The sequence below is a fragment of the Panthera pardus genome, unplaced genomic scaffold (genome assembly GCF_024362965.1).
Source record: "Panthera pardus isolate Hobbes unplaced genomic scaffold, ASM2436296v1 HiC_scaffold_25, whole genome shotgun sequence".
Lineage (NCBI taxonomy): Eukaryota > Metazoa > Chordata > Mammalia > Carnivora > Felidae > Panthera > Panthera pardus.
Genome location: NW_026526821.1, coordinates 9,095,856 through 9,109,336, shown reverse-complemented (window position 1 = coordinate 9,109,336; position 13,481 = coordinate 9,095,856). Strand labels below are relative to the sequence as shown.

The 13,481-nt window shown below is 46.5% G+C and overlaps 1 protein-coding gene across 4 annotated transcripts in view; it reads left to right on the top strand.

Moving 5' to 3' along the window:
- Window positions 1–13,481, top strand: part of TSHZ2 (teashirt zinc finger homeobox 2) — a 454,178-nt gene that overhangs the window by 278,107 nt on the left and 162,590 nt on the right. The window lies entirely within an intron of this gene.

Sequence of the window (13,481 nt, the reverse complement as noted above, 5' to 3'; positions counted from 1 at the left end):
TCCTGAATCACCCCGGGACCGCCCCCAACTCCTGAGGGAGTCATTACAGCCTGTTTCCCGAGGAGAACCCATTTCTTGACAAAAGTACGCCGCGATCTCTACGCTTCTCCAGAAATTATGAAGCACAAAACAAGAGGTCCCTGCTGTGCCTGCCTTCCTATTTTTCAATCCTAATTTAATTCTTCTCTCCATTCTGTAATTCAGCCCCCCTCTCTGAGCATCAACCCTAGGTGGTCCCAACTCCAACGGAAGATTTACCGGCGAGATGAGATGGAGAAACACATTGTTTTTTCAGGATGATTTAATGACCTTTTTGGCATCTCCATGACGGCTAAAATCTTCTGTAATTATTCCGTTTGGCAGCCGAGAGTTCTGTTGATCAGAGGAAGGCTGATGCAGATGTCAAATGTCAATAAATTTGCAATCCATAATTGCAACCACTTGATGCGGAGCAGACTGGGAAAAGGCTTGGTCACAAAGCCACGGAAGGTTGGACCCATACAGGCACCAAAGTAGCTTGAGCATTACACATGCAAAATCCTTCCCCTATCTTTCCCTCTTGCACCAGCTCACTTTCTCCGTCCCTGCCTTTCTTGTCTGCCCTGCCCCCCTCCCACCACGCCCCGCATCTGTCACTGTCGCTATCCCCTTCCCTGGAGATCGGTGTGCTGCACATTCAACTGTCCAAAGTCTTCTGGGCCCATCTCCACCCAGAGCCAGCAACGCTGTAAACACAGCGGTAGGTTCTTCCAGAGAATCGCCATAAGTTCTTTTTGATTGTGCTGTTCAGCTCTGTTTGGCCCTTGCTGGAGATCAAGCATTGATTTTTTTTCTGCCTTGCTTGCTCTCCGACAGCATGGTTTATATCGGAAAGGTCTGTGTCAGGAATTAGAGAATGTTTGTAACAATGGGGAAAAATACCCTAATATAAATATACCACTTGTGGGCATGCACTTTGACAAGTGCGGGTGAACTGGAAGATGCTAGAAAAGCTCTGAAGTCATGGAAACATGTAACAGAGGCATTTGTTTTAATGACTCATCTCATTCCTTGAGCTCACCTTATCAAGTTGTAACCTCTGAATCTCTAAGTTCCTAGTTCAAAAATGCAGAGTCTCCTCTGTCCTCGTGTTAATTTTTAAATTATATATCATCGTAGAGAGGCCCTTGTGGTGCACATGATGAGCCATTTTCGCATCTGAAATGGGGAATTATAACCGAGCATTAGCGATTGCTTATAAATCACCGCGAGCAAAGTGGCATCTGTAACCGCACGGTATGAGCTGGGGAGACACGCAATGCAGGAGAAAGGGGACTTGGAAAGGACAAGGTGATTTGCAAGAGAGGAGGCTGCAGGCCGCGGATCACAAATGCCTCGGTGCCAGTCCCCAGGACCCCGGGGGACCCGACCCTTTCCTTTGGCTTGCAACCATTTTTTATTTTTAAGTGGAAAATGTCTTGGCGGTTGAGAAGTGGTCCTAAGGCTCCCTAAGAATCAGCAAAAAGGCAGTAGGACATGTGAATCTGAGGCATCATTTTTGCCAGACAACTGGAACGTGAGCCAGGCACGGGCCTGGGGAAGACGTGCGCGAAGTAACGTGTCCACCCTCGCTGGAGAGCACGGGAGGGGTTTTGTGGGTCAGGCTGCCTGGGTTTGAATGCAAGTTCCACTGTTCCGTAGCGGCAAGGGCAGATGCCTAACCTCCCTAGGATGCAGGTTCTTTATCTCTAAAATGGGGATAACTGTCCTCCCTCGGGGCTCCATAGACAGGATTGCAGAAGACAATCTAGGTAATGCTTCAAGCCAACGGTTCTCAAACCTGAGAACCATCTGGAGGCCTTGCTAAAATCCAGGTGGCTGAACACATCCCCCTGAGTGTCGGATCCCTTGGATCTTGGGTGGGACCCGATCATTTGCATTTCCAACAAATTCCCAGATGATAGCAGGATGCTGATCCAGGGACCGCATTTTGAGACCCACTGCGTTAAGCCCAGTACCTGGCGTGTTGTGAGTGCTCTAAAAAAATGTTTGCTTATATTAGCTTTAAGTCAGTCTTTGCGCCTGTCTGACACGGTCCTGTGTGAGCAAGAACATGAACTCTACGGAAGGTCCTGGCTTGGTATACAAAATCAAGACCGAAAGGGTGAGACCATCCAGATTGTCGCTTAGAGGAGGCAACAGAGAGCAGAAGCTGGCAACCAGAGGAGAGAACCAAAATCCAGGGAAGCAGAAGGCAGCCCAGAAGTATAGAGGAGTCTGCCGAGATCACTTATTAAAGGGATAGACAATATCACTTCCGTTGTCTCTGCTGTGTCAGGAGGAGTTTCCCATCTCAAGAGCCTTGATTGGCAGTCAGGGGACTAGGTCCTCCTCTTGGCTTCGCTTAGTATCTTCCTTAACTCTGAAAAGATGGGCCGTAAAATTATTTTGGAAACAATCATTAAAACTGTTCAGCATGCTAACTCTAAATTGCATTTATCAGAATCTGTTATTTATAATCGACTGCAGACCAAGTCAAACTTAATTTAGTAAACCAGGGAATTTGCCAGTGCATCCAAGGATAGAGTTGGTTTCATGCGCAGATGAATCTTGGGTTCAAAGGATGGATGTCATTGGAACTTGGTCTTCCCTCATCGCTCAGCTCAGATTTCCTCTGTTTTGTCTTCATTTTCAGACAAACAGCAAGATTGCCTGGACCAGCACCAGGGTTCTAGGCCATCCCAGCTTAGGGATGTCAGTAGAAAGAGTGCTGTTTACCAGGAATGCCATCTGTGGAGACTGAGTTCAGTTGGCCTGTGAGGTCACAATATGTGTGAAGCAATGCCTAAGACTGGGAAAAATGGGATGTTGTCTCTTCAGCGTGGGTCAGGTGCACACTCCTGGAAGCATTGGGTGGGGTCGGCATGTTACAGCTTGGGCTGAGATTGGGATGCCCAGGGGGGTTGTGGGGGCACAGATGACTCTGAATCCAGCTCATCTTAGTCAAGCTTGACCTAGGCCATCCCTTCGCTGTCCTGACACCTACCAATTTTTCTTATTCTGAATGACAGTGAGTGGTCCCATTATCCCCCTGCTGTCCCCGGCTTAGGATCAATGGACCTTCCTCTTTCTCTCCTCTTTCCCACCACTGTCCATTTCATCACTAATATTTTTATCGGACCTCCATACCACTACACCTGTTCGACCTCGGTTTCTACGGCCGTTCAGTTCACTGAAGCACGCCCTATCTCTTGGCAGGACGCGACTCACCACCAGGCGCCAGTTTACTCGGTCCATGACTGCCAGATTAAAAGTCCCAATTCGGACCTCACAGCGTAGTGACAAGGGCTTCTGTTTCATGAGTGTTTCTTCTGCCCAAGGGACCTCAAATACAGTCTTTCTGATCCTTATATTAACCATTCTCATCATTTAAATCTCAACTTCAACATCATCTTCTTCAAGAACTCTTCTCTGAAGATCTAAGTCAGGAGTCATCAAAAGCTTTCCGTAAAGGGCCAGATAGGAAATATTTTCTGGGTCACAGCCACACAGTCCCTGTCACAACTACTCAACCTGCCCTTGCAGCGTAAAGGCGGTAATAGGAGATGTGTAAATGAAGAGGTGTGGCTATATTCCAATAAAACTTTATTGATGGACACTGATGCTTGAATTTCATATAGTTTTCATGCATCGTTAAAAAGAAAAGTCATTCTTCTTTTGACTCTTTCAACCATTTAAAAATGTAAACACCATTCTTAGTTTATGGGCCCTGCAGAAACAGGTGGTGGGCTGGATTTGGCCCACAGGCCATAGTTTGCCAAGCCCTGATCGAAAGCCATCCAACACCCTCAAATGCCTCTTTCCCATCACTTGATTTCCTTTATCAAATTTACAACTATCTGATAGTACATTATTGTGTATTTTCTTACATCTCAGCACCATACTAGGCCCCAAGTATATAGCAGTGAACAAATGGACCATTTCCCTCCCTTTGGAGGATCTTATAGAAAGAGAAAGACAAGAAACAAGAAAACAACTTAGTAAGCAAGATCACTTCAGGTCCCATGAAGGAAATAAATAAAGTACTTAAGGGCCTGAATGGCAGTAGTGTTCATTTACTTTGGGTGCTCTTCGAGGAGTGACAGCTGAGATATGAAAGACTGAGGGAGCCAGTCCTGCAATGAATGAAAAGAGGATGTGAGACAGGGACAGCAAGTGCAAAGGCCCTGAGGCGAGTAAGGGCCGGGAGTACTGAGGGAAATTGAAAGAAGGCCGGTGTTGCTGGAACTCTGTGAGCTCAGAGAGAAATAAATTTGAATACTTAGCCCAACTCAAATGTGCAGGCCACAGTGATGAGTTTAGATTACTCGAGGTTCATTAAGGGGATCTAAATAGGGGAAGGGCATGATGCAGTTGGCATTTCTAAAGATGATTCTGGCTTCCACGTGCAGAATGAATCACCTGAATGTGCATGTGAGGGTGACTTCCTTTTCTTAACAGGAAGCTCCCTGAACATCTCACACATGGAACCTACACATATGAAGCCCCCAAGAAAAGCGCCGTGAAATTAACGCATTAATTAAAACCATTAACACGGCATAGCTTTTTCTTGACCCCTTGACATCAAGGCTCTTTAGAGCCAGGTTCCTGAAGCAGGTCGATCTATACCATAAAATTCAAAAATTATAGCTTATAACAGAAAGTGACCTCCCATTACATAATGTGGCAAAACAAGCAAATTAATACCAGAGGCAATAAATGTCTAGGCACTAATGCGGCTTGGGTATGAAATATGTTCCCATGGCTTTGGGAGTACAGATTCAAAATGAAGATCAGATTACCCAGCGCCCGTCGTGATGTAGCACCTGACTTCTAGCCCCAGCTGGCTTTTACATTCTTCCTCACCAGCCAGTCAACAGATAGTTTTGAGTCTCTGCCACGTACAGGCACGAGGAGCCAGAAATGAGCAAGGCGGAGAGAGAGGGTCTCTACTCCTCCCGGAGCTTATGTGCTGGCTGGTGACGATGGAGGGAACCGCGGCCAATAAACCAAGGCAGGAACTCAATAGCAGAAGGCTACTTTAGAGGAGCGGGCAGGGAAGGTCTTTCTGAAGAAGTGACATTTTTGCCCAGGCCTAAAAAGTGAGGAGCAATCGATCAGCCACCGAGTCAAGGAAGGAGGACACCAGGCAGAAGGAACCGCGTGTGCAGAGTTCCTGAGGTGGGAAAGAGCTGCGTGTGTTCAGAGCACTATCTTGCACGGCAGTCAGCAGATCTGTTTTCTCACAAGACCAGAGAGCAAACACTTGAGGCTTTGCGGGACGTGTGGTATATCTCACAACTACTGGACTCTGACATTCCACCACAAAAGCAGCGATAGATGATACAGTGACGAGTAGGTGTGACTGAGTACCGATAAAGTTTTATTTCCACAACCAGGCGGAGGGCCGGATTTGGCCCACAGGCTGCAGTTTGGCAGCCCCGGGTCTAAGAGGATGGCATCTTGGGGGCAGCTTCCAGAAGCAGACCCTGGTATGAAGGTGCCTGGACAGTCATTTCTTAGGAATGTGCCCCCCAGAGGAGACTGATAAGAGAAGGGGAGAAAGCCAGGCATGCGTGTGATTTCAGGGAAAGTCCCAGCCTCACTCTGATCCCACAGGGAGCTAGATGGGCTTCATTACGCTCCTGGATTCGACCCCTCTGGAGACAAGGGCTGGGCTCTGGTGCCCTGACCTCAGTCCGTCATTGGTGAGGGGTCATCCCAGGCAGGGAATCAGCTTGAAGGCACTGAAGACACGCTGCGCGTGCGGTCAAAGCACGTGTGCCTGTCGGAAGGGAAAACACGCAGAAGGGAGGAGTGAGGCATCACTACAGTGCTGTCCTCAGACGGGCTTCCCTGTGTCCAGGTTCTCGCCCCATCTGAGAGTGGGGATGAGTCCCCGCAGAAGCTCCTCGTTGCAGCTGGCAAACGACACAAATCACACGCCCTGACACAGGAACGCCACCTTCATACACGAGGAGCAGCGCACACCGCAGCCGGCTAACCATTCTGCATTTATTCCTTCTGGCCTCCCGCCTGAAAGGAGCAGCTAGACAGCACGTGGGGCTCGGTCCAAACTCTGGCACCCGTAAGTGGTGGCCCCCTCAGCAGGTTGCCGACCTTTCGGAGGTTCAGCTGGCAGATGTGAATTGAATACTGTCCATCTTGGAGCCCCCGTTCTGCCCTCGAGACTTGGCCTACAGTCAAACCTCAGTTTCTTCTTCCATAAAACGGGGCTAATAATAGCCCACTTAAAGCCTGATGGGAAGGTTAAATGAGAAAGAGATAAGGAAGCTCCTAGCACTCTGCACACAGTAGGTGCTCAGTCGGTGCCAGTTACCACTCCCTCCTTGATTTGCACGAAAAGGCTGTTCATCTGTGTCTCTGATGACTTTCTTTTTTTTTTTAAATATGAAATTTATTGTCAAATTGGTTTCCATACAACACCCAGCGCTCATCCCAACAGATGCCCTCCTCACTGATGACTTTCAACAGCCTATTCCCCATATACTTGCTTTGGTTACCACCCCCCCCCCCCCCCCCCCCCCGATCTCAGCTACAGACTCCTGGAGGCCTTTTGCCTTGTTCCCTGGACAAATCTTTCCCAGGACTGACCTGAGCCTTTCCGAATATCAATGCTGATCTCTCTCACTATCCAATCAACAAACATTTACTGAGCGCTTATTATGTGCCAGGCACCGCTGAAGCCCCAAAGATACAGGCTTTAGTAACAATGAGCTAACATTGAGTAGGTTCCCACGTATTCTCTCCTTTCAGCCTCCCCAAATCCCTAGAAGCAGCTTCCACTCTGAATCCCCATTTTGTAGGGCCAAAAACCGAATGTCACAAAGGTGATCATACATTTAGGAGGCAGCAGAGCCAAAACTTGAATGTACTTTTGACCGACTCCCCGAGCCAGAACACGGGCACTGTCCTGATCCCCCGAAGGAAATAAAGGCTGACTTACTGAACACATACGATGTCCACAGCCCTCTAGACCTTCTTGTCTGATCATCATCATATCCTTCTTGCCAGCATGCCAGATGTGTCTCTGGAATCACCCCATTTTGCCAATGAGGTACCCAAAACCCACAGAAGTTGTGATTTAACCATCACACAGCCTTAGTAGGGCTTGGGTTGAAACCCGAGTTTTGGGGCACTCGTGTGGCTCAGTCAGTTAAGCATCCAACTCTTGATTTCAGCTCAGGTCATGATCTCACGGTTCATGGGTTCAAGCCCCACATTGGGCTCAGCACTGACAATGTGGAGCCTGCTTGGAATTCCCTCTCTCCTTCTCTCTCTCTCTCTCTCTCTCTCTGCCCCTATCCCACTCATGCTCTCTCTCTCTCTCTCTCAAAATAAATAAACTAACAAAAAAAAAGCAGAAGAAGAAGAAATCCCAGCTTTGTTTGATTCTAAGGCCTGGGGAGTAGACTTCTATGTTTTTTAAATTACCGCCCCCCAAAAAATGCAGAAATAAAATAATAAGAATGAACATATATGGTGAGCTGGCTATGTGCCAAATGCTGGGGCTTAGCACTTCTCTTCTTTGGCTTCTTTAAGCTTTAACCCCTGTGGAGTAGGTGATACTCTTATGCCCATCTTGCAGATGAAGAAATGGAAAGGGAGCAAGGTGACGTCCTTCATCCGGGCCACCCAAGCCTTACGTGACGGGCGCACAATGCAATGGTAGATGAGCATGCCTCCCCAGACAGCTAGGAGCAGCCCCGCTCCCACTTCAAGGAGGCTTCCCTGAGCAGCTGCCCGTGGCCCGGGCTCATGAAGAATGAAGAAAAGCTCATAGTCCCCTGCTGCATAGGAAGCGAAGGGCGTGAGTGTGGCGTCACGATCCGCGTGGAGCCAGCAGAGGCGATGGGGGGAAAGGCCAACATGCACGCGGCCGTCGCCCGGGCTCGGCGTTAAGCTCCCGACCCGGGCGCCCAGGGCAGGGGCTGTCTCCTCCTCCCACTCCCTCATCCACAAGATCTCCGCCACTCGCGACAGCGTGAGATGTGTAGCTCGGGCGTGTTGAGAGCCGAGCGCGCCTGTTCGGCGTCGCTCTTTGGGCGTTGGACCGCCGCCTCCATTTCAGTCACGTCTGCCCATCTTTTTCAATCTAATGAACTGCAACCATCAGTGCAACTTAAGTTGGGCTGTCTGTTCGTGCATAGTTAATATTAAAAATGTACTAACAGTGTGGCTGAGAAATCAAATTATGCACATAAATATGCTGGCATAGCAGAGGCGGCGGCAGGAGCTGAAGTTAGCAACACTGATGCCGGTTCACATTTGCAAATCTCCCGTCAATCTGTCATTAAACATGTTATCAAATGATGATAAGTGTATGCTTCTTGCTTGCATTGGTGAGCCGATTCCCGATGTTGATGCGCATTAATGGGATAATACGCATTAACATAGTTGTGCTTGGATGAACACAAAACATTTTTTATCTGTCTCAGTTTGTTTCCCCCTGTGGCCCCCAAGTAAGTGTTTTGTGTTATCAAATTGCCAAAAAACTGGGAAAACATATTACTTTTAATTAGCAAACCTTGTTGGTGGTGGGGTTTTTTTTCTCCCTAGCCCCCACCCCTCCATAATTCCTGTGTACTGGCAATAAAAGAGAGAGACAGAGAGAGAGAGAGAGAGGACCTCCACTGTCTTCTTTCAGTAAAACGATTAATGTCAGAAACTCAGAAGCTGGCAATTATGCTCTGTCTTAATGCACTGGCCTTTCATCTGGGGCCCTCGCTCTTGACAGGTCTGATCGCTTCAGTTCAGTGATATGAAAGGCAGCAGAGGAAATGAGCGTAGACATCCCGGGTCCGTCACGAGGGCCAGCACTGAAATGCGGTCCTGGCTGTATAGCCTGACGCCTCTCAGTGGAGTCACAGGCGAGGGAGACAGGTGGCGGCCCCACGCATTGCCCAGACTTATGGGTGTCACAGTGCTGAGTGGGGAAGGTATAACTACAACCGTTTTCCCAAACTTGGGAGCTGAGAAAACGTGCAAGCCCCCAAGCGATTAAGAAGAAGCCAAGCGAATTCCCTTTCCCTGATGAGCAGGCACCCGCTCGATCACAAAGATAAACGCCAACATAGACATGGATTTTGTGTTGCAATATTCATCGGAAGTCTGTTCTCCCGGTGACCCAAGATAGAACTGGATTAATTGTTTTATCCGAATGAAAGTAACACTTAGGAATTCTTGAATGAATGCTCAGGGCCTCATGGTCCAAACGCTGGGCCAGTTCAATATCTGAGAAGAGGTGCTGATGCCCAACTTGCTTTGTGAAACGGTGTCCTGACACATCAGGGCTCTGTTCTTTCACAAGAGCTCTGCCCGCACACCTTTGAGAGCTGATTAATCCATTCATTCCACATGGGTGTATTGGACACCTACTGTGTGCAGACAACACTGTGGACTCAGGGAAGACCCATAAACATGATCTCTGTCCTCATGAAGCACACGCTATTGGGGAAGAATATATATATATATTTTAAAGTCCCTACGCAACGGTTAATTGATCTCCATTAATAAAAAGTGCAAGTGGGGGAAGAGGGGGTGTGATTAGTGTACCGTCGACTTCCCAAGCTCCACGGAAAGCATTCTCTGCCATTAATAATGCCAGAAGGTTATTGTGTTTGGCCTTCCAGGATCCTTGTTTACATGTGTTTTAAAATTAACATTGACTTCTTGCCATTTGGTTTGTTCCTAAGTGGGGTGAGCGGCGTATTAATGATTAGAATTATTGTTGCTGTTATGAATGTGCTAATTAAAAGGAAGTTCTGTCACGCGGCTTTGTGAGGCAAGCGCGAACCTTTGCAGTTGGAGACGTTAGGACTGGGAACATGGAGAAGAAAGTGTGAAATCGTAAAGAAAAGATGGAGTTCGGGGTAGGGGAAAGAGTTCTCAAGGCTCTCACAATCCTCTGTCGTTCATTACTTTGCAGGGCATCTCCCTACCCAGGACACGGAGAAAATCCACTTGTGTTTTGAGTGGGGATGTCCCCTTCTTGTATTCTTTGTCTGAGGCTGGAGAGAGCTAGCGCCTCTGGGACCTGAGCCCTAGGGACATCTTGTCTTCCACAAGTTCATTCAGATATGTAACACTTCTGAACTGAAAAGCAGGTGCCAGACTCTTGGCTGGACATTGACGATGCCAACAAGACCATTTACCGCCCCTCCCTTGAAGGATGCATGTCACGGGGGACAAGGAGAAGAAGTGAATGCACAATTTCATTGCCTGAGCATGAGCGCCATGATGGGGGCCGTACAGGTACCCATGAGAGGGGCACTAAACGCCACCGGTAGCAAGAACAAATTCTTTCTTTACACCATCAATAAGCATTTATTTAAAATATCCAACATCCTAAACTTTGTCAGAGGTCAAAATGGATGTAATAATCGGAAGTGCTTGTATTTATTGAGAAATTATTTGGCACTTGACCTCTACCAGTACACACCCTGCGTTCATCAGAATATGAGCCAGGGCCTGGCTCCTGAAGGGTAGGCATTCACATGTGTGCTGACTTCCCAAGAATTGTAGTTCAGATGTTGGAGACTAAAGGCGAACAAGACAGGTGTAGTGCACAGAGCACGTGTGTCCCAGAGCTGGGTTCAGAACCATGAAACTGAGCCCAGTACCTCTCGCAGAGTGAGCAACGGTTGCTTGTCTGTCAAATATCCCAGAGGAGAAGATGTTACTTAATTGTCTACAAGGTTAGCAAACTTGCCTCGAAACTGGCAGGAAGCTTGGGAAATACTGAAGGGTAGCTCTTCCAGGAGCTATTTGGTGGCATTTTGGATTTCCTACCCTTCTAAAATCATTTCTATGTGCTAACGTCACTTCGACAACAGATAAAATTCATAGGAGGTGACAGCAGAAGTCATTCTTTTATCAATATTTTTCTTATTTTACCTAAACCATTAAACCTGAACCCTTAAAGCTCCGCATGACTTTCCGCCATTTTTTTTCCTCCAAGAGTATTCCAAAATGGAAAAACTTATATTCTACAAAGAATCTTTCAGATATTCTCCCTTCATTCGTTACAGCAGTCTGCAATCTTTTGTCTTCAAGCTCCCTTTTGTGTGGCCATCATAAAACCCCCTCCAGCCATTCCCAGGAGACCAGCCATAGGAAGCTGTCGTAAACATGATGTAAACATGATGTAAAAAGCTGTCGTTAGATTTGTAGATTTTCTCCCATGTCAGATGCAAGTTGCTGATGAACATGATTTAGACTTACATTGATGTTAAGATTTCTGTTAAGAGAAACCTGTTTTTTCACATCCATATTTTTTTTTCCAACATCTTGGATAATGAATAGTCTTGGGGTCTCATCAACAGTGGCCAAAAGGATCACTCATTTATCCGTTCAACATATTGATTAGGTGCCTACTCTTGCCAGACACTGTAGCAGCTTCTGGGAATTCAGCATCGAACAACACAGAAACACATCTCTGCTTTCAGGAAGGTGACACTCTAGTGGCAGAAGACAGATCATTAAAAATATATATCAGATGCCAGTAAGTACTACAAAAAAAAAAAAAAAAAAAAGAAGGACAGTAAGGAAGGAAGAAAGTTTAGATAGGATGTTTAGGGAGGACTTGGCTGAGGAGGGGAACATCTGACCTGACACCAGAATACATTGGAGAAGGAAGCCATGTGGATATCCGGGAGCTGGAAAAAGTGCCCATAAACGTAGAGACTAGAGAGTCTCTAATCGTAGAGTCATGAGAACAATTAATACCATGATCAAAGAATCATTGAAAATTGAGATGATCAAACATGTTCCAGTGAGTAAGAAAGACCATTAATTACAACCAGGGAATCAAAAGGTGATGAAATCTAAGAATTTTCTACATTGCTACTCCTTGATTATAACTTTCAACTGTGTCTTCTAGAAATTATACGAGGAGTTACAGATGACCTGAGAGTGACATTTTTTAATCTTGAGGATTAGTTGCCAATGTATAAAGATGAGAGAAATTTAGGGGCGCCTGGGTGGCTCAGTCAATTGAGTTTCCAACTCTTGATTTTGGCTCAGGTCATGGTCCCAGAGTCGTGGGATCGAGCCCTGAGTCTGGCTCCGCACTGAGCAAGGAGCATGCTTAAGAATATCTCTCTCTCTCTCCCTCTCTCCCTCTCTCCCTCTGCCCCTCCCCTGCTCATTCACATGTGCTCTCTCTCTCTCTCTCTTTCTCAAATTTTAAAAAAAGAGAAATTTACTTCCAAAATCCAGACTTTGAGCTTCTTTTGAAACATTGGAAAAATTCTCAAAGGTGATCCCACATGTCCACATGGAATTAGCTGGAACAAAAGAGCATTATTCCCTTCAGACAGGATATGCTCTCTTCATTATATGGCAGCCACCAGCATTTCTTACTACCTTGCACCAACCCACAGCCTTCCTTTATATTTTTCTGCTTACCTTCGGTAAGCTTTTAAGTTTGTGAATACAATTTTACAGGTTTATACTAACACTGCTGCTCATTTTGGTAGATTTGTGATTATTCAAACTTGAGCTTACATCTATCACTAAGTTTAAAAGTCCTCTGAACCAAGAGCTAAACTATTTGTTTATTTAACAAGCACTTATGTCGACTGTGAAATGTAATGTGCTAGAAAATAGAGGTTCGGAGTAAAAACACAGACCCTCTTTTCATGGAGTTCATTGCTTATTGGGGAATAAAAACATAATTAGAATAATATACACCATAATTTCTTTTTTTTAATATGAAGTTTATTGTCAAATTGGTTTCCATACAACACCCAGTGCTCATCCCAACAGGTGCCCTCCTCAACGCCTCTCACCCACCCTCCCCTCCCTCCCACCCCCCATCAACCTTCGGTTTGTTCTCAGTTTTTAAGAGTCTTTTATGGTTTGGCTCCCTCCCTCTCTAACTTTCTTTTTGTTCCCTTCCCCTCCCCCATGGTCTTCTGTTACATTTCTCGGGATCCACATAAGAGTGAAAATATATGGTATCTGTCTTTCTCTGTACGGCTTATTTCCCTTAGCATCACACTCTCCAGTTCCATCCACATTGCTACAAAAGGCCAGATTTCATTCTTTCTCATTGCCACGTAGTATTCCGTTGTATACAGCATAATTTCTTAGCTATCCTTTTGTAAAATTTTAACCCAGTAGAGTTAACATACAGTGTTAAATTAGTGTCATGTGTACAATATAGTGATTTAACAATTCTGTATGTTACTCAGGACTCATCATGATAAATGTCCTCTTATTTTTTTTTAATATTTTTTAACATTTATTTATTTTTGAGACAGAGAGAGACAGAGCATGAATGGGGGAGGGTCAGAGAGAGGGGGACACAGAATCCGAAACAGGCTCCAGGTTCTAAGCTGTCAGCACAGAGCCCGACGCGGGGCTCGAACTCACGGACCACGAGATCATGACCTGAGCCGAAGTCGGCCGCTCAACCGACCGAGCCACCCAGGCGCCCC